Consider the following 23,545-nt stretch of genomic DNA (forward strand, 5'->3'; position numbering starts at 1 on the left):
TGGAAAAATTATTTAATTTTTCCTTGAGTCTCACTTTGCATATATGTAAAGTGGAAGTAAATAAAGATTTATGGAGGGAATTTGACTGTTAAGTCAGTTTGAAAAATATGGAATGACTTGAAGTTTGAGAAACCAGTATAAGTTGCCATTATTGTAAATTTTGTTTGGCTGTTGATTTGCCATGCTTAGCATTGAGGGGTGTGGAGCGGGGCCTTTGGCGCTCCACTCTTTGGTCTGGTGGTCCCTCTGAGTACAGCTTGGTTCCTCCGATCCATACTGTAGTCAGAGTGAGCTCCCAACAACTCATCTGATCATGTCACTTCCTGCTAAAATCCCATAGGACATGTAATTGAAATATAGGAGGGGGCCCAGGGGCTTCAGTTTGATGTATAATGTTTTATATTTTCACCTAGGTAGTAGGTTCATAAATATTATTTATAGCACTTATACTTTGTGTCTGCTGAAATTATTTTTTTCAATTAGAAATTCATGTGGAGGAAGTACCAAGGCCACCATGCTCATTGCCTTGTCCTGACATCATGCACGCTGTCTGGAAGGGGACACAGAATCCTCCAGGGTGGTGGGAACAGGAGGGCTCTGAATCAATTCTTTAGGTCATTTGAGACTTTAAGAACGTACTATTTTCTAGAAAGAAACCAAAACTGTGTTCATGAATTGGAGTCTTTCTTTTCCATACAGTGTTTGATGGTTTTCCCAGGGAGAAAGAAAAAGGTGGAAAAAAATAGAAAAATACCCCAAATGTATGCAGTCACAGCAAAGGAGAAAAGGGTCCTCATTGCCCAGCTTCAGTATGAAATGCAGAGGAAGGTCCTAATTGTCTCCCAGGCCCCAGGGCCCTTTCTAATTTATAGAGGGAAGGGCCCAGGAGGTAAATCTCGATGTCATTTTCTAAGCCTCCTAAAATGAGCCCATTAAACTACTGGCTCATGAATGGAGGCGTTTTTCCCAGGGTTGGAGGCCCCCACCCTCCTCCTATACCTAGTATCACCCAAGTCACCGCCACTCTAAGAGGCTGAGTGGCACATCTGACAATGCAGCATTCAGGAAGGCCTTCCTGGATGGGGTAGGAAGACTGTTTTATGCCCTGTTAATTACTGCAACAATTTATAAAATTCATGACAAACAGAAAGCCCTTACAGAGATTGTATTTCAAATGGTATTTACCTGTAACAGAATCCCCTTTGTTTGTAATTCCTGGATTTATGAGCTGTTGCACAACAAAATGGAACCACCCCTTGTCCCCATGGTGGGCACTGGCTTCAGGATCTTGATTGGGCCATGGAGATGGAAACCTACCCAGGCTTGGACTGAGACACTGCCATCCCAGATCGACTTCCAGTCCTTGGCACTTCTCATTTTCATAGTCTGTGAACTTGGGGGAAGGGAGGTTGGACCTGGGCAAGTAAATTTTCTTGCAAAGAATCTCCGTGTCTCAATCTGGAAGGACCTTGGGCATGAGCTAGTCCAACTGTGTATCCATCATAGTAGTCCTCCCTATGGTTTCTCTATCTCTGTTTGCATACTGCAGTGACGGAGCTCCTTACCTGAAAAAGCACCCCACATGATTGCCTTTGGTTTCTAGTCTTGTCCCTTTCCTTTTCTCCCCAACCTTCCCTTGGCCATAAGAGTGATTTTCCTAATACTCACACCTGATCTAGTGGTCCTGCTTAAAATCCCTCAATAGCTTCCCTTTGCTTTGGAGATAAGGCCCAACTGTGTAACAAAGCCTGCAAATTCCTGCCTGGAGTGGCCCCTGTCTTCTTGTCTACCTTCATCTTCTTGTCTACCTTCATCTTCTTGTCATCCATTTTGCAGCAAAGCCAAGTGAATTTCAGTTGTGCACTTGCATTAAAAGCTCACGATAAGAATCATAAATCAAAGAGACCAAGGACTTAACTTCGGGGCAGCAAGTGAGAGTGTGTTTGTGGAGCTGGGGTGGTGCCTTCTCCAGTGTCCAGTGTTGGGGTGAGGAGATCAGAGCCCTGCAGAGGGAAGAGAGGATGCTGACAGCTCCAGAGATGAGAGGGAAGGAGGACTCTGGCAGGAAAGGGCAAAAGTGGAGGAGGATCAGAGTCCTGAGGGCCAGGGAAAGACCTGCAGTTCTGTCTCTCAGTGACTCCAAGCCTTTGGCGTGGACAGTGTGGAAAGCAGCCGTCCCCTCTCCTCTGCCCCACCCTTGAGGCTGAGAAGAGGACCTCTGCTCTCCTTTTCTTTGCACAGCAGGGCTGGCTTTCAGTGAATTTCCGGTACCTCAGGGAAGACTGTCCATCTCTACAAAGGTGCTAACTTTATGAGTCTTGGACACAGAGTCACTTTCATTTTCTCCTCAGTGTCAGAATATGTGTCTTCTGTGAGATAATGCAGGAGGGGTTCAACCTTGCATCCTCTGAAGCTGAGGACTGTTTAGTGAGCAGTTAAAACCTGGGGAGACTCTGTACTTGAACTTTTCAAAGTTCTGGTTTTAATTGGGCTGCTGTCTATGGGGTTGCACAGAGTCGGTCACGACTGCAGTGACTTAGCAGCAGCAGCAGCAGCTTTCTTTTAAGGGAAGAATTGTTCTACATAGAGTTCTAAAGAAAAGAGCATGAACCTCAGTCCATCAGGTTTCAGCTGTTCTACTTACTGGAAGTGTGGCCACAAACACAACACTTCCTCCCTCTTCGTCTTGGCTGTAGTTTTGGAAAAAAAAAAAAAAAAAGAAGTCGTTGCTTGGAAGGGCTTTTGGAGATGATCTAGTCTTTAGGAAGCATAGACTTGATTCCATTGTTTTTTCATCTATTTTGATAGACTTCACACTAACCCCTAATTCTCAGAGTTTCTCTGCATAGAATGAAAATAATCTGTTATTATAAATATTATAAGGATGAGGTTTCTGCATTTTCCTTTTCCATCAAACCATATTGTAAAGAGAAGGGGAAAGAGAAGTTTCAATTTATCTAAGTCCAGGTGTGGGAAAGGGGGTGTTAGGATATTTTTAGCTGTAAGTAACAGAAGACCTGACTCAAATGGCTTAATGAAAAGAAAATTTATCTTTTGATGTTTTGGAACATTAGAACTATGGGAGGTTCTGGGGCTAGGAAACTGAATTGTTTGAGGATGTTGCCAAAGATCCCAAGCTGAGTCTCAATGGCCCCAGCAACACACCTTCATGTTTCATTGTCCTCTCTCTTAAACCCAGAGTGTATGAGAGCAAGGAAAGAGCAGGCACTGGCTATGGGTAGACTTCCAGCAGCATCTGCCCCAGAAGGGAACCCATATACACCACACATCCAGCAGGAGGGCAGGTTGATTCAAGGTCATGACCATTTCAAAAGTAGTTCAGCCTTCATATAGATACACCCTGTCCTTGAATAGACAAGGAGAAATTTGGCATTTTTAGACTCAACTTACCTTGGGTTCAAATTTAGCTCCACCAGCACTAGACATGAGAGCCTGGGCAGATACTGGATGGCTATGTGGTTTAGCCAGTCAAGGGAATGCGGATCAGAACCATAATGAGATACCCCTAAAGACCCACCCACAAGAATGACTAAAATTAAAGACACTTTAATTTTAGAATTTGGAACAACTGAAATATTGGTGAGAGCGTAAATTGATATATACCCTATGACTGACCAAGCATTCTGCTTCTGGTTATAGGTCTAACAGAAACAAGTGGCTATGTCCATCAAAAGACATCTATAAGAATATTTATAGCAGCATTATTCATAATAGTGCTAACTGGAATCCACCCAGATGTCCATCAACAGGAGAATGGAGAAATACATTAAGAATGGTGGATGCGGTCATGTGCAGCTCAGATTCCCCTTCAAGGCGAGACTTGCTGTCCTAGCTTTTGCCAGCGCCACTGGCAGACAACTTTCAGGCTGTCAGCCCCTTCCAGCAATGCCTTGGCTGTCCCAAGCCACCTTGCCCAAGGCTTCCCTTCCTGGGGGAGGCCTTATCCACACAGCCATACCACTAAGACCATTTTTAGCTTTAGGTCACCTTGTGAGGTTGCCTGGGTCTGTACAGATCTCTGGAATTCTCCTTCTTGCCGATCCCATGCCTGCCCCTCCTTTCCACGGCTGTCATCCCAAGGGCACTTCCTAGTGATGATACTGAATGCTAATCTTTGTCTCAGAGTTGGAGTCATAGAGAGCAAACCTGCAGCGTATGGTGAATCCAGGCAATAAAACACCGTGCAGCAATAAAAAGAACAAACTATGACAGAGGCAACCTGTGAATGCTGGGTGAGGAGAGCCAGCTACAAAAGGGAACACAACATAGAATTCCATTTGAATGAAAGCAGAGGACAGCAAAATGGCTTGATAGAAGAGGTGAAAGAGGCCAGAATAACAGTGACCTTGCTATTAGATACCCTTGGGTGGTGTTGGAAATAGTCTATATCTTGATTCATCAGGTGGTTACACACACACCCACACACACACACACACACACACACATATGTTTATATTGAATGAGCATTTTATTGAACTACACACTTTGATTTGTGTACTTTACTGCATTGTTTTACTTCAATAACATGAAAAAATAAAATAATAAAAGAGACTGTATTGAAATTGTCTCTGCTTCCTGAATTCCCTAATGGCTCAGATGGGAAAGAATCTGCCTGCCATGCACAGGAGATGTGGGTTCAATCCCTGAGTCGGGAAGATGCCCTGGAGAAGGGAATGGCAACCCACTCCAGTATTCTTGCCTGGGTTAGGCAGAGAAGCCTGGCGGGCTACAGTCCATGGGATCGCAAAGAGCTGGACATGACTGAAGAGACTAACACACACACTGCCTCCTGATAGTCTGCAGCTCTCTGAGAGCAGAGGCTCTGCCTGCCCCAGAGTGGGTGTTTAGTAAACTTGAAGGAAATCCAGTCAAATAGCAAACCCTAAGTTACAGGCATACAGTGTAAATCCAATGAGATAACTGGTGGAAAGATGCTTCGTAACCTGTAAAAGTTCTGTGCAAGAGTTAGGACCCAGCTTCTGAATTTGGACAGACAGAGGTACAAAATAAGCTCCTCAGCTATTCTGTGTGGCCTTGCGGACATCACTATGCATCTTTGTTCCTCAGTTTTTCTTTTAATCTTAGCAAAATGGGGTAAGAAAATGTACCTACTGTTAGGGACCAAACGACGGGCTCTAGGACCTGAGTCATGTTTACCAGAAAGAGACAGGATATGCGCTCATTCTGCCTGGCCAATCATGTAACGCCAGCTACTCCTGTAACTGAGACAAAGAACTGCCTGTATATAAGCCGCCATACTCCTTTGTTCGGGGCTCTTGTCGGATTCCCTTGTGCGGGATGAGACTTGGGCCCTAGCGTGCTAGGAATAAACAAACTCCCTTCTTGCCTTTGCATTACTGTGGTGGACTTGCTCTCTCTCTCGGTCTGTTCAGAGATACGGGCTCGGTGCATAACACCTACCTTGTGGGGTGACTAGGGCAATTGAGATACTCTGAGTTACTTAGACTAGCGGCTGACATGCAAGTTGTCAAAGGCTAACAGCATTATCTATAAAAAATTTTCCTGGGGTAGCCTCTCTCTGGTAAAGTTTCCTCTCCTTTCCTTCCCCCACTCCTTACTTCTCTGGAGCTCTCTAGCATCCTGGGATCCAGTCATTTATGACCTTAAAGAAACGAGCTTCCCCAAAGCGAAACTTCCTACAGAGAAGATTACCCACTGAGGCAGGCCCGCCCTCCTGAAATCAGGATCTTTGAGCAACATTTTCTCCACCAGACGAGGAAAAGAGGTGCCAATGGGCTACTTATGAAATATCTGGGCTTCTGCACCTGGTCAACCTTGGGTGAGGGGGCTGCAAATGGTGAGAGGCTAGATGGGGGCTTACCTGTGGAAATCTTCTCCATCACTGTTGAGACCTTGAGGGCAGAACATGATCTCAGAGCAGGCTCTTTCTCCTTACAGTCTGGGCTGGGACAAGTGGCCAAAGATGGAGTTGGATTCTGGCTAAGAGCCTAACAGCAGGGGATATGTGGCCTGAAGGAGCACTAGCCAAAGCTAGACCCCCAGCTCTCTCCATAACTAGCTGTGTGACCTCAGCTTTTCACTTTTCAGTAAAACAAGAGATGGGACTAGAGAATCTGTAAGGGCTTATTCAACTCTGAAGCCTGGGATTCCAAGAAGTGGAGTTTGGTGCAGTAGACTCCGATGAAATGAAATTTGAAAATCCAGCTCTGTCAGTTTGGCAATTCTGTATTCTTGGGCAAAGGGTTATCACTCTTTGTCCCTTTGAGTTTTGTCTGTGACTAGGGGGTAATAGAGGTGTACCCTAATAGAGATGGTTAATTTTTTGTGGCAACTTGACTGGGCCACAGATGGCCAGATATTTAGTGAAACATTATACTGTCTGTGGGTGTTTTGGGTGCGATTAACATTTAAATTGGTGCACTTAGTGATTTTGGTGGATGAGGCAGCAGTGAGCGGTGGTGTGAAATGAGATATTAATTCTGTCCAGGAGCTGAACCTGAGTAGCCTAGGGGCTCAGATGGTAAAGAACTGGCCTGATGTGCAGGAGACCTGAGTTTGATCTCTGGGCCAGGAAGATCCCCTGGAGAAGGAATGGCTAGCACTCCAGTATTCCTGCCTGGAGAATCACATGTACTGAAAGGCTATAGGCTACAGTAAAGAGGTGGTTAAGTCATTTATATAGGTCAGTTCTTCCACGTCTTTGTTTACCTTTAGCCAAAATCTGGTTTCTTTTCCCACACCTGACCTACCCTGCAACCTTACCCTGTGTGTGCACGTACCCCTCAGTCAAGATAGATCTCAAAGTGAAGGCTTCTGTGAGGAGCAAGACTCATTAAGGCCTGGCGTTATCCCATGACTTTTGACAACCAAGGATCCTTTCTGCATATGTGTAGTGTTTCCATGTCCCAAAAGGGAGGATGGGGGGCAGAGATCCCTTAATCCTTTACTTGGACACAGTTTTGTCCCTCTTTGTCTTTGCCATTATTGTTATCTTGAAGTGTTTACAAGAGTCAGTTCAGTTCAGTTCAGTTCAGTCGCTCCATCATGTCTGACTCTGCGACCCCATCATGGACTGCAGCATGCCAGGCCTCCCTGTTCATCACCAACTTCCAGAGTTTACTCAAACTCATGTCCATTGAGTTGGTGATGCCATCCAACCATCTCATCCTCTGTCATCCCCTTGTCCTCCTGCCTTCAGTCTTTCCCAGCATCAGGGTCTTTTCCAATGAGTCAGCTCTTCGCATCAGGTGGCCAAAGTATTGCAGTTTCAGCTTCAACATCAGTCCTTCCAACGAACACTTAGGACAGATTTCCTTTAGGATGAACTGGTTGGAACTCCATGCAAGCTGAGGGTCTCTCAAGAGTCTTCTCCAACGCCACAGTTCAAAAGCATCAAGTCTTCGGTGCTCAGCTTTCTTTATAGTCCAACTCTCACATCCATACATGACTACTGGAAAAACATAGCCTTGACTAGACGGACATTTGTTGGCAAAGTAATATCTCTGCATTTTAATATGCTGTCTGCTGCTGCTGCTGCTGCTCCTAAGTAGCTTCCGTCGTGTTCGACTCTGTGCGACCCCATAGACGGCAGCCCACCGGGCTCCCTCATCCCTGGGATTCTCCAGGCAAGAACACTGGAGTGGGTTTGCCATTTCCTTCTCCAATGCATGAAAGTGAAAAGTGAAAGTTAAGTCGCTCAGTTGTGTCCTACTCTTAGCGACCCCATGGACTGTAGCCTACCAGGCTCCTCCATCCATGGGACTTCCAGGCAAGAGTACTGGAGTGGGGTGCCATTGCCTTCTCCGAATGTGCTGTGTAGCTTGGTCAAAACTTTTCTTCTAAGGAGTAAGCATCTTTTAATTTCATGGCTGCAATCACCATCTGCAGTCATTTTGGAGCCCCCTGCAAAAAAGTCAGCAACTGTTTCCACTGTTTCCCCATCTATTTGCCATGAAGTGATGGGACCACATGCCATGATCTTAGTTTTCTGAATGTTGAGCTTTAAGCCAACTTTTTCACTCTCCTCTTTCACTTTCATCAAGAGGCTCTTTAGTTCTTCTCCACTTTCTGCCATAAGGGTGATGTCATCTGCATATCTGAGGTTATTGATATTTCTCCTGGCAATCTTGATTTCAGTTTGTGATTCATCCAGGCCAGCGTTTATCATGATGTACTCTGAATATAAGTTAAATAAACAGGGTGACAATATACAGCTTTGACATACTCCTTTCCCTATTTGGAACCAGTCTGTTGTTCCATGTCTGGTTCTAATGGTTGCATCTTGACCTGCATACAGATTTCTCAGGAGGCAGGTCAGGTCATCTGGTATTCTCATCTCTTTCAGAATATTCCACAGTTTGTTATGATCCACACAGTCAAAGGCTTTGGCATAGTCAATAAAACAGAAATAGATGTTTTTCTGGAGCTCTCTTGCTTTTTCAATGATCCAGCAGATGTTGACAATTTGATCTCTGGTTCCTCCGCCTTTTCTAAAACCAGCTTGAACATCTGGAAGTTCACGGTTCACATATTGCTGAAGCCTGGCTTGGAGAATTTTGAGCATTACTTTACTAGCATGTGAGATGAGTGCAATTGTGCAGTAGTTTGAGCATTCCTTGGCATTGCCTTACTCTGCGATTGGAATGAAAACTGACCTTTTCCTGTCCTGTGGCCATGGCTGAAGTTTTCCAAATTTGCTGGTATATTGAGTGCAGCACTTTCGCAGCATCATCTTTTAGGATTTGAAATAGTTCAAATAGCTCAACTGGAATTCCATCACCTCCACTAGCTTTGTTCATAGTGATGCTTCCTAAGGCTCCTTCCTAAGGCCCGCTTGACTTCACATTCCAGGATGTTTGGCTCTAGGTGAGTGATCACACCATTCTGGTTATCTGGGTCATGAGTATCTTTTTTTGTACATTCTTCTGTGTATTCTTGCCACATCTTCTTAATATCTTCTGCTTCTGTTAGGTGCATACCATTTCTGTCCTTTATTGAGCCCATCTTTGCATGAAATATTCCCTTGATACCTCTAATTTTCTTGAAGTGATCTATAGTCTTTCCCATTCTATTGTTTTCCTCTATATCTTTGCATTAATCGCTGAGGAAGGCTTTCTTATCTCTCCTTGCTATTCTTTGGAACTCTGCATTCAAATGGATATATCTTTCCTTTTCTCCTTTGCTTTTCACTTCTCTTCTTTTCACAGCTATTTGTAAGGCCTCCTCAGATAGCCATTTTGCTTTTTTGCATTTCTTTTCCACGGGGATGGTCTTTATCCCTGTCTCCTAGCTCATCAGGCACTCTGTCTATCAGATTTAGTCCCTTAAATCTATTTCTCACTTCCTCTGTATAATCATAAGGGATTTGATTTAGGTCATACCTGAATGGTCTAGTGGTTTTCCCTACTTTCTTCAATTTAAGTCTGAATTTGGCAATAAGGAGTTCATGAACTGAGCTACAGTCAGCTCCTGGTCTTGTTTTTGCTGACTGTATAGAGCTTCTCCATCTTTGGTGGCAAAGAATACAATCAATCTGATTTCGGTGTTGACCATATGGTGATGTCCATATGCAGAGTCTTCTGTTGTGTTGTTGGAAGAGGGTGTTTGCTATGATCAGTGTGTTTTCTTGGCAAAACTCTATTAGTCTTTGCCCTGCTTCAATATGTAATCCAAGGCCAAATTTGCCTGTTACTCCATGTGTTTGTTGACTTCCTACTTTTGCATTCCGCTGCCCTGTAATGAAAAGGACATCTTTTTTAGGTATTAGTTCCAGAACGTCTGGTAGGTCTTCATAGAACCATTCAACTTCAGCTTCTTCAACATTACTGGTCAGGGCATAGACTTAAGATTACTGTGATATTGAATGGTTTGCTTTGGAGATGAACAGAGATCATTCTATCATTTTTGAAATTGCATCCAAGTACTGCATTTCAGACTCTTTTGTTGACTATGATGTCTACTCCATTTCTTCTAAGGGATTCCTGCCCACAGTAGTAGGTATAATGGTCATCTGAGTTAAATTCACCCATTCCAGCCCATTTTAGTTCATTGATTCCTAAAATGTCTACATTCACTCTTGCCATCTCCTGTTTGACTACTTCCAATTTGCCTGGATTCATGGACCTAACAGTCCAGGTTCCTATGCAATATTTCTCTTTACAGCATTGGACCTTTCTTCCATCACCAATCCCATCCACAACTGGGTATTGTTTTTGCTTTGGCTCCATCTCTTCATTCTTTTTGGAGTTATTTTTCCACTGTTCTCCAGTAGCATATTGGGCACCTACTGACCTGGGGAGTTCATCTTTCAGTGTCCTATCTTTTTGCCTTTTCATACTGTTCATGGGGTTCTCAAGGCAAGAATACTGAAGTGGTTTTCCATTCCCTTTTCCAATGGACCACATTTTGTCAGAACTCTCCACCATGAGCCATCTGTCTTGGGTGACCCTACATGGCATGGCTCATAGTTTCATTGAATTAGACAAGGCTGTGGTCCATGTGATTAGATTGGTTAGTTTTCTGTGATTGTGGTTTTCAGTCTCTCTGGCCTCTGACAGATAAGAACAAGAGGCTTATGGAAGCTTCCTGATGGGAGAGACTGACTGAGGGGGAAACTGGGTCTTGTTCTGATGGGCGAGGCCATGCTCAGTAAATCATTAATCCAATTTTCTGTTGATGGGTGAAGCTGTGTTAGCTCCCTGCTAGTTACCTGGGGCCAAACTATGGTGGAGGTAATGAAGATGATGGTGACCTCCTTCAAAAGATCTCATGCATGTACTGCTACATTTGGTGCCCCCAAGCTTGCATCAGGCCACCATTGACCCCTGGCCTCTGCTGGAGACTCCTGGACACTTGCAGGCAAGTCTGGGTCAGTCTCTTGTGGGGTAACTGCTCCTTTCTCCTGGGTCCTGGTGCACAAGGTTCTGTTTGTGCCCTCCAGGAGTCTATTTCCCAGTCCTGTGTAAGTTCTGGCAGCTCTATGGTGGGTTAATGGTGACCTCCTCCAAGAGGGCTCATGCCACACCCAAGTCTGCTGCACCCAAGGCCGCTGTCCCTGTGGCAGGCCACTGCTGACCCATACCTCCTCAGGAGACGCTCAAACACAGTTCTGTCTCAGTCTCTTTGGGTCCCTGGGTCCTTGTGTGCACAAGGTTTGTTTGAGCCCTCTGAGTGTCTCTGGCAGGAATAGGGCTTGATTCTAAACACGAATTCGCCCCTCCTACCATCTTGCTGGGGCTTCTTTGCTCTTAGACATGGGGTATCTCCTTACAGCTGCTCCAGTGCCTACCATCTTACTGGGGTTTATCAAGAAACTTACTGGGATTTTATGAGTCAAAGACTGGCTATTTTCCCTGTTTCTGTTGTTACTTCTATTTGAGAGGGCACATAGGAGTCTGATTGTAAATGCCTTAACTGGAGCCCACCAATCTCTTGTCTCAAGGAAATGCAAACAGGAATCTAGTTGTAAGTATCCAGCCTGAAGCCCACTTCTTCCTGTCCCATGAAATGCAAACAAGAGGCTGGCTGTTAATGTCTAACCTGCAGCTCATCTATCTCCACCTCATTAGTAAAGCAACTTTCCCTTAGTAATGGGAGGGGGCTCATCCAATCGGTTGGGGGCCTGAATAGAACAAAAACGCTGAGTAAAAGGGACCTCATCCTGCCTACTGCCTTTGCATTAGGACATTGGTTTTTCCATGCCTTTGGACTCAGGGTTGAAACATCACCTCTGCCTGGGCTTTGAGCCTGCACGTTCAGATTGGATCTCAACCCTGAGCTCTGCCGGATCTCAGGCCCTTTTACTCAGACTTGAACTACACCACCAGCTCTTCTGGGCCTCCAGCTGGCCAACTGCAGATCTTGGGACTTGTCAGCCTTCGTAATGTGTGAGCCAGTTCCTTAAAATAAACCATACACCCACACCCATATCCACACCCACAAACACACACACATATCCTGTCAGTTCTATTTCCCCAGAGAACTCTGACTAATACAGTCTCCTTCCCATCTGCCTTGTCAGTTTTTCAGGAAAATCTTCATGTTTTTGTTTCATGCATCTTTCAACTCATACTCAGTTCAGTTCAGTTCAGTTCAGTCACTCAGTCACGTCCGACTCTTTGGGACCCCATGAATCACAGCACGCCAGGCCTCCCTGTCCATCACCAACTCCCACAGTTCACTCAGACTCACATCCATCGAGTCCGTGATGCCATCCAGCCATCTCATCCCCTGTTGTCCCCTTCTCCTCCTGCCCCCAATCCCTCCCAGCATCAGAGTCTTTTCCAATGAATCAACTCTTCGCATCAGGTGGCCAAAGCACTGGAGCTTCAGCTTCAGCATCATTCCTTCCAAAGAAATCCCAGGGCTGATCTCCTTTAGAATGGACTGGTTGGATCTCCTTGCAGTCCAAGGGACTCTCAAGAGTCTTCTCCAACACCACAGTTCAAAAGCATCAATTCTTCAGTGCTCAGCTTTCATCACAGTCCAACTTTCACATCCATACATGACTACTGGAAAAACCATAGCCTTGACTAGACGGACCTTAGTTGGCAAAGTAATGTCTCTGGTTTTGAATATGCTATCTAGGTTGGTCATAACTTTTCTTCCAAGGAGTAAGTGTCTTTTAATTTCATGGCTGCAGTCACCATCTGCAGTGATTTTGGAGCCTCCCAAAATAAAGTCTGACCCTGTTTCCACTGTTTCCCCATCTATTTGCCATGAAGTGATGGGACCAGATGCCATGATCTTCGTTTTCTGAATGTTGAGCTTTAAGCCAACTTTTTCGCTCTCCTCTTTCACTTTCATCAAGAGGCTTTTTAGTTCCTCTTCACTTTCTGCCATAATGGTGGTGTCATCTGCATATTTGAGGTTATTGATATTTCTCCTGGCAATCTTGATTCCAGCTTGTGCTTCTTCCAGCCTAGTGTTCCTCATGATATACTCTGCATAGAAGTTAAATAAGCAGGGTGACAATATACAGCCTTGACATACTCCTTTTCCTCTTTGGAACCAGTCTGTTGTTCCATGTCCAGTTCTAACTGTTGCTTCCTGACCTGCATACAGATTTCTCAAGAGGCAGGTCAGGTGGTCTGGTATTCCCATCTCTCTCCCAAATAATACAGTGGCTATTTGCAGAGAGCAAAACATCACAACAGTAGAATACATTCCATGTGTCCTATGTTGTGTCCATTTTTATTATTTCAAGTGTTTTTATAATTAACCCTAGGGACACAGTGACCCAGGGAGATAATAAAGCAGTTGTTCCCTTCGTTTTTACTTTAGCAATGTAGTTAAAGTATAATTGACACACAATAATCTACACCGATTTAAGTGTACAATTGTGATGAATTTTGAGATATGAACCTATCTGTGAAACCATCAGAACAGTCGACATAAATAAAATACCCGTCCTCTAAAGTTTCCCTGTGCTTCGTTGTAATCCATTCCCTTCCCCCACCCCACCCCATCCCCAGATGATCACTATTGATATGTTTCCTTTTTGTATGAAAAAAAAAAGTAAAGTGTTAGTTGCTCAGTCATGTTTGACTCTTTGCAACCCCGTGGATTACAGTCTCCCAGACTCCTCTCTTCATGGAATTCTCTAGGCAAGAATATTGGAGTGGGTACCCATTCCCTTCTCCAGGGGATTTTCCCAACCTGGGGATTGAACTCTTGTCTGAAGCATTACAGGCAGATTCTTTACTGTCTGAGCCGCCAGGGAAGCCTTTCCTTTTTTTATAGTCACTGAGAAAACCGAAGACCAGAAGGTAATACGTCCTGCCTATGACAGGATTAATATACAGACTCCTGACACTTGGCCCAGTATTCATTCTAGAAGACCATCATAACTCATCCTTAGCAGAAAGGGAGAGAGAACCATTTATTGAGCACCCGCCATATGCTAAGTCCCAGGCTAGGTGCTTTATATGGTAGCTATGTAAATATCGTAGCCTGCACACTCCTTTGGCTCTAGACGCCTTCTCTCTGATGAGCATTATCCTCCATCCCTGAGTTCTCACTTAAGCTCACATATCCAGTGTGAGCTTGTACATGTCTCTTTCTTGGAGGTTTAGCAAGCATCTCAACCTGAGCTCACCTAAACGTCTCTTTATTTACAACCTACTTTCCTCTAGTTCCTGAACAGTAGGCCCTGATTCTTCTATTCAAGTGCTCAAGCCAGAAATTTTGAGTCAACTGATTCTTCCTTCCCTTCACCTGGGACCACTGCTACCCCTTGGTCAAGCCACTGTCGTGCCCTACTTGCTGCCCCTGCTTTCTTTCTTGCTCTGCCCTCTATAATCTTTTCTCCATGCATCAGCCAGTTGTTGCTGTTTAGTCACTCAGTCCAACTCTTTGTGACTCCATGGACTTGTAGCCTGCCCAACTCCACTGTTCATGGAATTCTCCAGGCAAGAATACTGGAGTGGGTTGCCATTTCCTTCTCGTCAGCCAGTAGTCTTCTTAAAACATATGAGATCATGACACTCCTCTTCCTAAAACCCATCCCCCTCCACCCGCCTCACACCCCCCACCAGTGGCTTCCCAACACATTTGGAATAATTGTATGTTTTTACTTAACCTCATGAAGTTCTGTGTGATTTGCCACTTTTGTGAACTGGTATTGCAACCCATCCTGATCTCCAGACACACACACAAGCCTCCAGCTGTTCTGACCTTCCTTTTAGTGCTTGAACATATTAAGCTTATCACTGCCGTAATTCTTTGCTTAGAACACTATGCTCCCCTTTTAGCTTAATATGGATAATTTCTATTCTTTCCTAAGCTATCAGCCAAGGACAAGAGATGGTAGTTATCACCATCTGAAATTGTTATTTTTTTGATAATCTGTTCATTGCATGTCTTCCTTCTTGAGAACGAGAGTAGGAACCTTGCATGTTGTATTTACTGATGTATATACTTATCTATCTCCAACACCTAGAAAAATATTTGGCATATTCTAGGTGCTCAATACCTATTTGTTGAATAAATGGCCAAATAATAGGTGTCTTAATCACAGTAATTGTTAACAATCCTCACGGTTAAATATTTCTCTACTGCTATGTAAAAACTCAACAAGTCTTCCTAATTCTTTCTCTCCTCATTGTTTTACTTGGCTCTGTGCTCTCCATAGTGATGAAACCTTTAAACATTTTAACTTCTTTATTTTCCTACCCCCTCGTGAAACCTCTCCCCCTATACCCCCAACCCCTACCTCTTGGGTTTTGCCAAGTAAATTCAGCACTTTCATTCTATTATCCCATATTTTCTTACAATATGCCTCTTCTGTTTCAATAATCCTCACTTAACTCATATTACAATTCCCAGTCAAGCATTCATCATTTGTTTTTAGATTTAATAATAAAACACCATAAGATTCATTGCTTACTACTTTTTCTTATACTTGTCATCCTCTGTATCTTGAGACTTTTGTTTTAATTTAAGTTTCCTTTGGTTAGAATCCTTCTCAAGTGGTTTCTCAGTTAGGGGTATGCCTTTTTTTAAAGGCGCATAACTCTTTGACTTCTTTAATGTTTGAAAAGTTCTTTCAATAAGAATAGCAACAATTAGAAGGCTCTATTTGGTAGTAGTTTGTGCTATTGCTGGGGGAAGGGGATATGACAGAATAGTCAAGGGCCTTATCTTCCTGGAGCTTACGTTTTTTTCTTGGCCTTTGCACTGGTGGAATAGACTAACGCAGGAATTAACACTCCCACCCTCAATCTCGAAGGCTTAAAAAAATCCCAAGTGTCCTTTTTACTCATGCGAAGTTTGCTGTGGATCCCAGGGAACTTACTAGGGAGCTTACTGACTATGAGAAGGCTCAGTGTTTTGAGTCTATATCAACAAGAGCTGCCTAGATCACATCAGTTCAGTTCAGTTCAGTTCAGTTCAGTCGCTCAGTCTTGTCTGACTCTTTGCAACCCCATGAATCGCAGCACGCCAGACCTCCCTGTCCATCACCAACTCCTGGAGTTCACTCAAACTCACGTCCATTGAGTCGGTGATGCCATCCAGCCATCTCATCCTCTGTCGACCCCTTCTCCTCCTGCCCCCAATCCCTCCCAGCATCAGAGTCTTTTCCAATGAGTCAACTCTTCACATGAGGTGGCCGAAGTATTGGAGTTTCAGCTTTAGCATCATTCCTTCCAAAGAACACCCAGGACTGATCTCCTTCAGAATGGACTGGTTGGATCTCCTTGCAGTCCAAGGGACTCTCCAGTGTCTTCTCCAACACCACAGTTCAAAAGCATCAATTCTTCAGTGCTCAGCTTTTTTCACAGTCCAACTCTCACATCCATACATGACTACAGGAAAAAACATAGCCTTGGCTAGACGGACCTTAGTCAGCAAAGTAATGTCTCTGGTTTTGAATATGCTATCTAGGTTGGTCATAACTTTCTTTCCAAGGAGTAAGCATCTTAATTTCATGGCTGCAATCACCATCTGCAGTGATTCTGGAGCCCCAGAAAATAAAGTCTGACACTGTTTCCACTGTTTCCCCATCTATTTCCCATGAAGTGATGGGACCAGATACCTTGATCTTCGTTTTCTGAATGTTGAGCTTTAAGCCAACTTTTTCGCTCTCCTCTTTCACTTTCATTAAGAAGCTGTTTAGTTCTTCTTCACTTTCTGCTATAAGGGTGGTGTCATCTGCATATCTGAGATTATTGATATTTCTCCTGGCAATCTTGATTCCAGCTTGTGCTTCTTCCAGCCTAGTGTTTCTCATGATATACTCTGCACAGAAGTTAAATAAGTAGGGTGACAATATACAGCCTTGACATACTCCTTTTCCTCTTTGGAACCAGTTTGTTGTTCCATGTCCAGTTTTAACTGTTGCTTCCTGACCTGCATATAGGTTTCTCAAGAGGCAGGTCAGGTGGTCTGGTATTCCCATCTCTCTCAGAATTTTCCACAGTTTATTGTGATCCACACAGTCAAAGGCTTTGGCATAGTCAATAAAGCAGAAAGAGATGTTTTTCTTGAACTTTCTTGCTTTTTCCAAGATCCAGTAGATGTTGGCAATTTGATCTCTGGTTCCTCTGCCTTTTCTAAAACCAGCTTGAACATCTGGAAGTTCATGGTTCACATGTCGCTGAAGCCTGGCTTGGAGAATTTTGAGCATTACTTTTCTAATGTGTGAGATAAGTGTTATTGAACCATAGTTTTAAATTTTTTTTATTGAACTTTAGAATTTAGAAATCACGTGTATAGTACTAAAAGGTGTTTCTGTGTGTGTGCTTTCACACTATCTCATTAAGAATTCTAACAGTATCTTTGCCTCCTTAAAAGCCACATGTTGGGAAAGGTCTCCCTGCCTCAATGGCTTCTGATCCCTTTAATAATATCTGGCCTGTAAGTACATGTTTTGTAGAGTATGCACACAAGGCATTGGGGTCTTTTGGGCCAAGCGAGGCCAATAGGTAGTGGAAGAGAGAGAAGTTTTTTTTTTTTTTTTTTCTGGTAGGTTGTTGATGACAGGTTTGTTAAGATTGGGTAGGGAAGGGAGCCTCTTTGTTATAATATTCCAGTGGAAATGGGGTGTCTTCAACCCCATGTTGCCACTTCCCTCTGACACAGGCACCTCTGAAAAATAGCTGACCTCTTCTAGAGCCACACAGAGCTAGTTGGAGGGATGGTTCCTCTCCCTGACCCTAGAGGGTCCATCATGCTTTCTTCCCATGACCTCATAATTGAAGTCTTCACTGCAGATTCTTCTAGGAAGGCAAGCCTCTTTTCAGGTGGGGTTTGAGTTCTTCCTTTGGTGTTAACAATGAATGAGTCCCTCATCTTGAGTCCTATTTCCCAGTATTTGAAGTGTCAGCCATATCCGGCTTTTCTTCTAGGCCACTACAATGAGCCAAGTTTATTTTGGTGGTTGAATGATCCCTGGAAGTTAGAACAGTGAAAAGACCCTGAGCACATATTCAGGTCATTATTCTGTAGAATCCTCCAAGAATTTCCTCTCTGATCTTCCCATCTTCTTATCTTTTCAAGCCCCATTTCTTTATTCATAGTGGCATGCCAACCTGTTCCCCTGAAAGAAGTCTTATAAAAAAGGGAGAGCAATAGTTTGAATTTGTCACTGTTATCATACTTTTATTTGCCTACAGATCAGATACTCTATCTGGTGCTGGCAACCTTTTGTGGTAAGTCTAGGATCAACAACTGAGGACTAGCTTAGGGAGTTGACACCCTGTCATCCGCATCCAACTGTCATTATTGAAGCAGCCCCCAAACAAAGATGGGCAGGTAGGCACATTGGGATAATGTGTCTCTGGCAAGGGGAATGGGTTGGGACATTTCATGGTCGTCTGTGAGAGTAGTCATTTCATCATGAGAGTATACCTTTGAAATGTCTTTGTTGTTTGTTTCTTTCCTGATGGCTGGCAATGTTGCCATGTTTCCACCAGATATACAGAAGGCAAGTACTGGGTTCAAAGCGCTATGCGTCATCTAATATATGTTGACTCCTTCACTCCTACCACATCTCTGTGTTGCTATCCCCATTTTACACATGGGCAAGTAGGGCTTAAAGAGAAGAGGTGAATGAGATGGCAGCATCGGTATGTGAAGGTGGTTTGAATGATCCCAATGTCCATACGCAGGTTCTGTGCCATTAATCCATGCTATGCTCAATTTTGACTTGGTTTTGAAAGATGAACCGGTATTTCAAGAGCAAAGAAGTAAAGGAAAGGTGGTTGGTTTGCCAGCCCACAAATAGGCAGCAGTTGGCCATAAACGGGAAATGGAAAGGGGTCCAATGTGATTGGATTATATACTACAGTTCAGTTCAGTCGCCCAGTCACGCCCAACTCTTGCCACCCCATGGACTGCAGCACGTCAGGCTTCGCTGTCCATCGCCAGCTCCTAGAGTTTGTTCAAATTTGTGTCCATCAAGTAGGTGACGCCATCCAACCATCTCATCCTTTGTCATTCCCTTCTCTTCCTGCCTTCAATCTTTCCCAGCATCAGGTGGCCAAAGTGTTGGAGCTTTAGCTTCAGCACCAATCTTTCCAGTGAATACTCAGGACTGATTTCCGTTATGTTTGACTGGTTTGATTTCCTTGCCATACAGGAGGGTTGTTATGGAGGGATGAGATTTGAAAGAGAAGTTAATGCCAGATGGTAAAGGATCCCATCTCTTCCAAGCTGGCAAAGATTAGGCAAATTGCTTCACCTCTCTGAGGCTTAGTCTTCTGATCTGGAAATACCTTTCCTGATTGCATCCATGTGTGTGTGTGTGTGTGAGTGTGTGTGTGTGTGTGTGTGTGTGTGTTCATGTATTCCCATGTGTGTTTTCCTGTGAAGCACCTAGTAAGTGCTTAATGAAAGTTAATCCTCCCTTGCTTTTCAGGACCTGGCAGCTGGCTGGAAGAGGGGGTTAGGGATGGGAGGAGTGAAGGGATGGCAGTGCTTATCACCTCCAGAGACCCCAGGCTTCTTCCAATTCCAACAACCTCTTCACATTTGAGAGATCAGCCTCGGGCCCATTTGGTGTTAATTACAGCAACCCAGGCTTCTCTGTGTGAAGGAAACAGGCCCTCGTTTCTCTCATTAAAGTAAAATATGACCCATTTTTATGCTTGCGTATTTTGTTGCCGAGATTACGAGAATCATCCTTTCTGTTTATACGGAACGGAGAAACGTTACACCGGGAGGGCGGCCGGGGGCCCGAGTCTGGGGAATAGAAAGCAGATGTGGTCCTCACTGCAATTTTCCCTTCCAGCCTCGCAGCCCTCTCCTCCTCACTGCCTCTTCTCCCTCTCTGAAGCATAATCCTTATTTCAGATCCACATGAGGTAAGCGGACTGTAGGGGAATAAGCTCACATTTATGGAGCTCTTTACCAGGTGCCAAGCTCTATAAACAAGTTTCCCCCTAAATTCTCCCCCAAAGCTTCAGGGGTGGTTGGTATTAATCGTTTTTTCATTCCCCAGTTCCCTCAAACCAGAGATGCCCAAAGTCTTCCCAGTGCTTTGAGATGTGGAGAAAAATGAATCCTCCTGATCACAGATGCAAGTACAGACCTTGTGCACAGGCTTTTAGGTCCACAGAGCTGTCACACATATCACATGATAGAGGTCATCACAGGTCAAGGTGACTGGAGGTCAGAGGGTTCAGGGATTCGTACAAGGTCAAGTTAACTAGTGAGCAATGGGGATTCAGGAAGATTTTAGGCAGAGAACTGACAATGTGCATTGCGTGATTTTGAAGGATTGCTCTGGTAACAGTCTAGGAAGTGGGTGGGAGGGAAGTGAGAATGTTTGTGGTTGTTATGTTCTCCATCACAGGCATTCAACAATACCATTGTAGTACACCAGCAGTCAAAGACAGTAGGTAAGTGAATGAACATAAATGATGTAAATAAAACTTTATTTACAAAAACAAAAGCTGGCTCTCATCTTTCTTTGTGGGGATGTACTCTTGTTGGGCAAGCGAAGCCCAGGTGGCACAGTGGTAAAGAATCCACCTGCCAATGCAGGAAACACAAGACATGCAGGTTCGATCCCTGGGTTAGGAAGATCCCCTGGAGTAGGAAATGGCAACCTACTCCAGTATTCTTGCTTGGAACATTCCATGGACAGAGGAGCCTGGTGGGCTACAGTCTATGGGGTCTCAAAGAGTCAGAAACAACAGAAGCAAATTTGCATGTATTCTTGTTGGATATATTATTTATTATTGATTAGACCCAGGCTCTATGAAATTCCTTTTTGATTTCTGGATTTTTGTCTGCCAGAGATAAAATAGTTTATCTGATAGAAAAAAGGTTCTGCTTTTTTTGTCCTGAAGGACATTAACTAGTTTTGTATCTAACAAGATATCTTATTCCAATATTCTCTCTGTAGTACTTATGTAATATCAATACTCAGCTCTTCAAAAAAACTCCAAGCCAGCTTTACTATCAGGTTTCCTCATTAATGAATTAAATAAATCTTGAACACATGTTAACTTTATGCTATCATGATAGTCATTTTTATTTTAACTTTCTGAAAATTATACTGTACTTCAAAAGAGGAGAGATGTAGGATAAGGCTGTCATCCAGAAAAGATACAGAGACTATGGAGATGTTAGGGATTTTTAAGAGGTATCATTGATAGGACTTGATGACTGATGATATGAAATTGTGAGAAAGAGGAGTGAGAATGAGTGGTTCCCAACTGTAGCTTCATGTGGTGACATTAACTGCCCTGGCCTTCACAGATATAGGAATACCATCACTGACTAATTCCCTCCAGCCTTGGAAAGTTGCGTAGTTGACAATGGATCTGAGGAGTGATGGGCAAATGGCAAAGAACCAGGTCAACCTCTTAGCCTCCCCATCCTTACTGTCTTTTTTGGAAATTCAAATACTAATCTTGATAAGTTAGTATTTGGAAACCTGAGTTGAGAATTCAAATATTAATAAATTGTTTCCTGGGGTATTGCAGGAATACTGCTTTTGGGGAGAGAGGTCAGAAAGAGGAAAGCACACAGACATCTGTGTCCCTTTCCAAGTGGGGCTGTATGGTGGGAGGATGTGGAGCCCTGGAGGAGGTGTGGATGGGGGGCTCTGCCCTATGCTCAGTGAAGACAGATGTCCCAGCCCTCATGAGGTTTATATTTGAATCAGGGAAGATATTACACTGTATTATAAATTCCTTTTCCTCATTTCTGGGAGAAATTTATCCTCTACATATATTGCATACCAGCAGCACAGCAGATATACATGTTCATCAGTGAGGACTGATTAGGTAAATTCCATACAATAGAATGCTAGGTTATGGTGGGAAAGAATAAGAAAGTGCTATACATCCTGATGAGAAATGATCTCCATGGTGGGGTGTGATGTGGCGAGAACCAGGTGAGAAATGATTATGGAGTGTGCTACTTTTCATGTCAGAATGGGGGAAAATAAGAATACATATTTTTATTTGCCTGAAGTAACTCTAGGAGGGATACCCAAGAAACAAAGGAATGTGAGACCTGCTGAAGTGAAGGAAGGTGGGTGGATGGGACAGGGTTAGAAGTCAGTTTTTCACCACTTTACACCATTTTATGTTGTTTTGAACTTTGGATAATGATGGGGATAGTGTAAGGTACCTCTAGGAGTAGTGTATAACTCAGAGTAAAATAACAGGGAAGGCCCCCTGGAGAAGCTGACATTTAATCTGATAAGTTGGAGTTGGCCGGCAGTGAAGAGCAGAGGAATGTTTCAGATAAAGGGAACAGTACAAGTGAAGAACTTAAGGTGAGAGAGTATGGGAATTGGGGAACTTAAATTCATTATGGCTAAGGGGAAACTTGAAGACTTGCAGTTAAGGTAGGTGGAGAGGGCTGACATTTATCGAGGGCGAACTTTAGGCTTACCTGCAACAGCACAGCGTGTGCCATGGGCTTCCCATACACCAGGCACCCTGCCTGACCCCCCACCTTCTTCGTCTCATCCATTCCTCACATGATCCCTACTTTCCAGGTGAGGAATAGAAGCTCCATAGTTTCAGTAGCTTCCTTAGGTCATGCAACCACTGAGTGGTGGATGGCAAGCCAGACTGCCTGCTCCTCTATTTTGTCACCTATAATATGAGGACATCGGCTGTATAGATGAGATGGAAAGCATAGGAAGCACCTGGCTCAGTGACTGACACATTATAGAGACCTCCCTAATCTCACCTACCGATAACTGGTGGCACCCAAGTCCAGGCAGATCACTCAAACTCACAGCACAGCCTGCTGGAAAGGGTTGAATTGGAGAGAAAAGAGAACTCAAAATACGCAGTTGAAATTCTTGACTCACAGTAAAAACAATTATTGTAAAGAAAGGAGCAGGGGAGCCATACTAAATCCAGATCTCTTAAATACAAGATTCTCAACCCCTCTCCTTTTGCAGCTTGGGGAAGGTCATTCAACAGCAGTGACCCTGAGCAGAGCTGCCATGAGCTTGGCCCCTGCCAAGCACGCTGCAGGCACCATCCCCACGTGGTCTCAGCTGCTGCTTGCTGCAGCTGGCTTAGATACGCATCATTGTCCCCATTTAATAGCCAAGGGCGCAGAAGCTGAAGGTTAGCCATCTTGCCCAAGGTCATGCAGGTATAAGCACTGGACCAGACTTGAAACTTGTTCTCTGCTGGATGACAGGTTTTTTCATTTTAATCTATACCCAGGTGATTAGTGCACAGTATGAAAAGAGCTATGATTCTGTCCAAGTCTCTGACTCAACAAGGCTGCAGAGAAGGGTCCAGAACCTTCTAGAAGGATGAAGTGACCTTCGACTGGAGTCCTGAAGAAGAAGAAGATGCTGTCCAGGTAGAGTGGAGACAGAAGGGTACACCAGGTGGAAGGACCAGAATGGACAAGGGTTGAGAGGGAAGGAGGTCTGAGGCTCATTTGGAAAATAAGGCAGCTAGAGAGGCAGCAGGAGAGAGTGGGAGGGACGGGCAAGCAGACCTGACTCCATATATGAAACAAACTTTATCTTTCCCTTTGGCAAGTCCATCGTCACCCTCTGATCTAAAAATGAGAAGAGAGAGGCCACTGAAAAGTGGTTTCCCATTTGAACCAG

This window comes from Ovis canadensis, chromosome 1 (assembly GCF_042477335.2).
Source record: "Ovis canadensis isolate MfBH-ARS-UI-01 breed Bighorn chromosome 1, ARS-UI_OviCan_v2, whole genome shotgun sequence".
NCBI classification, from domain to species: domain Eukaryota; kingdom Metazoa; phylum Chordata; class Mammalia; order Artiodactyla; family Bovidae; genus Ovis; species Ovis canadensis.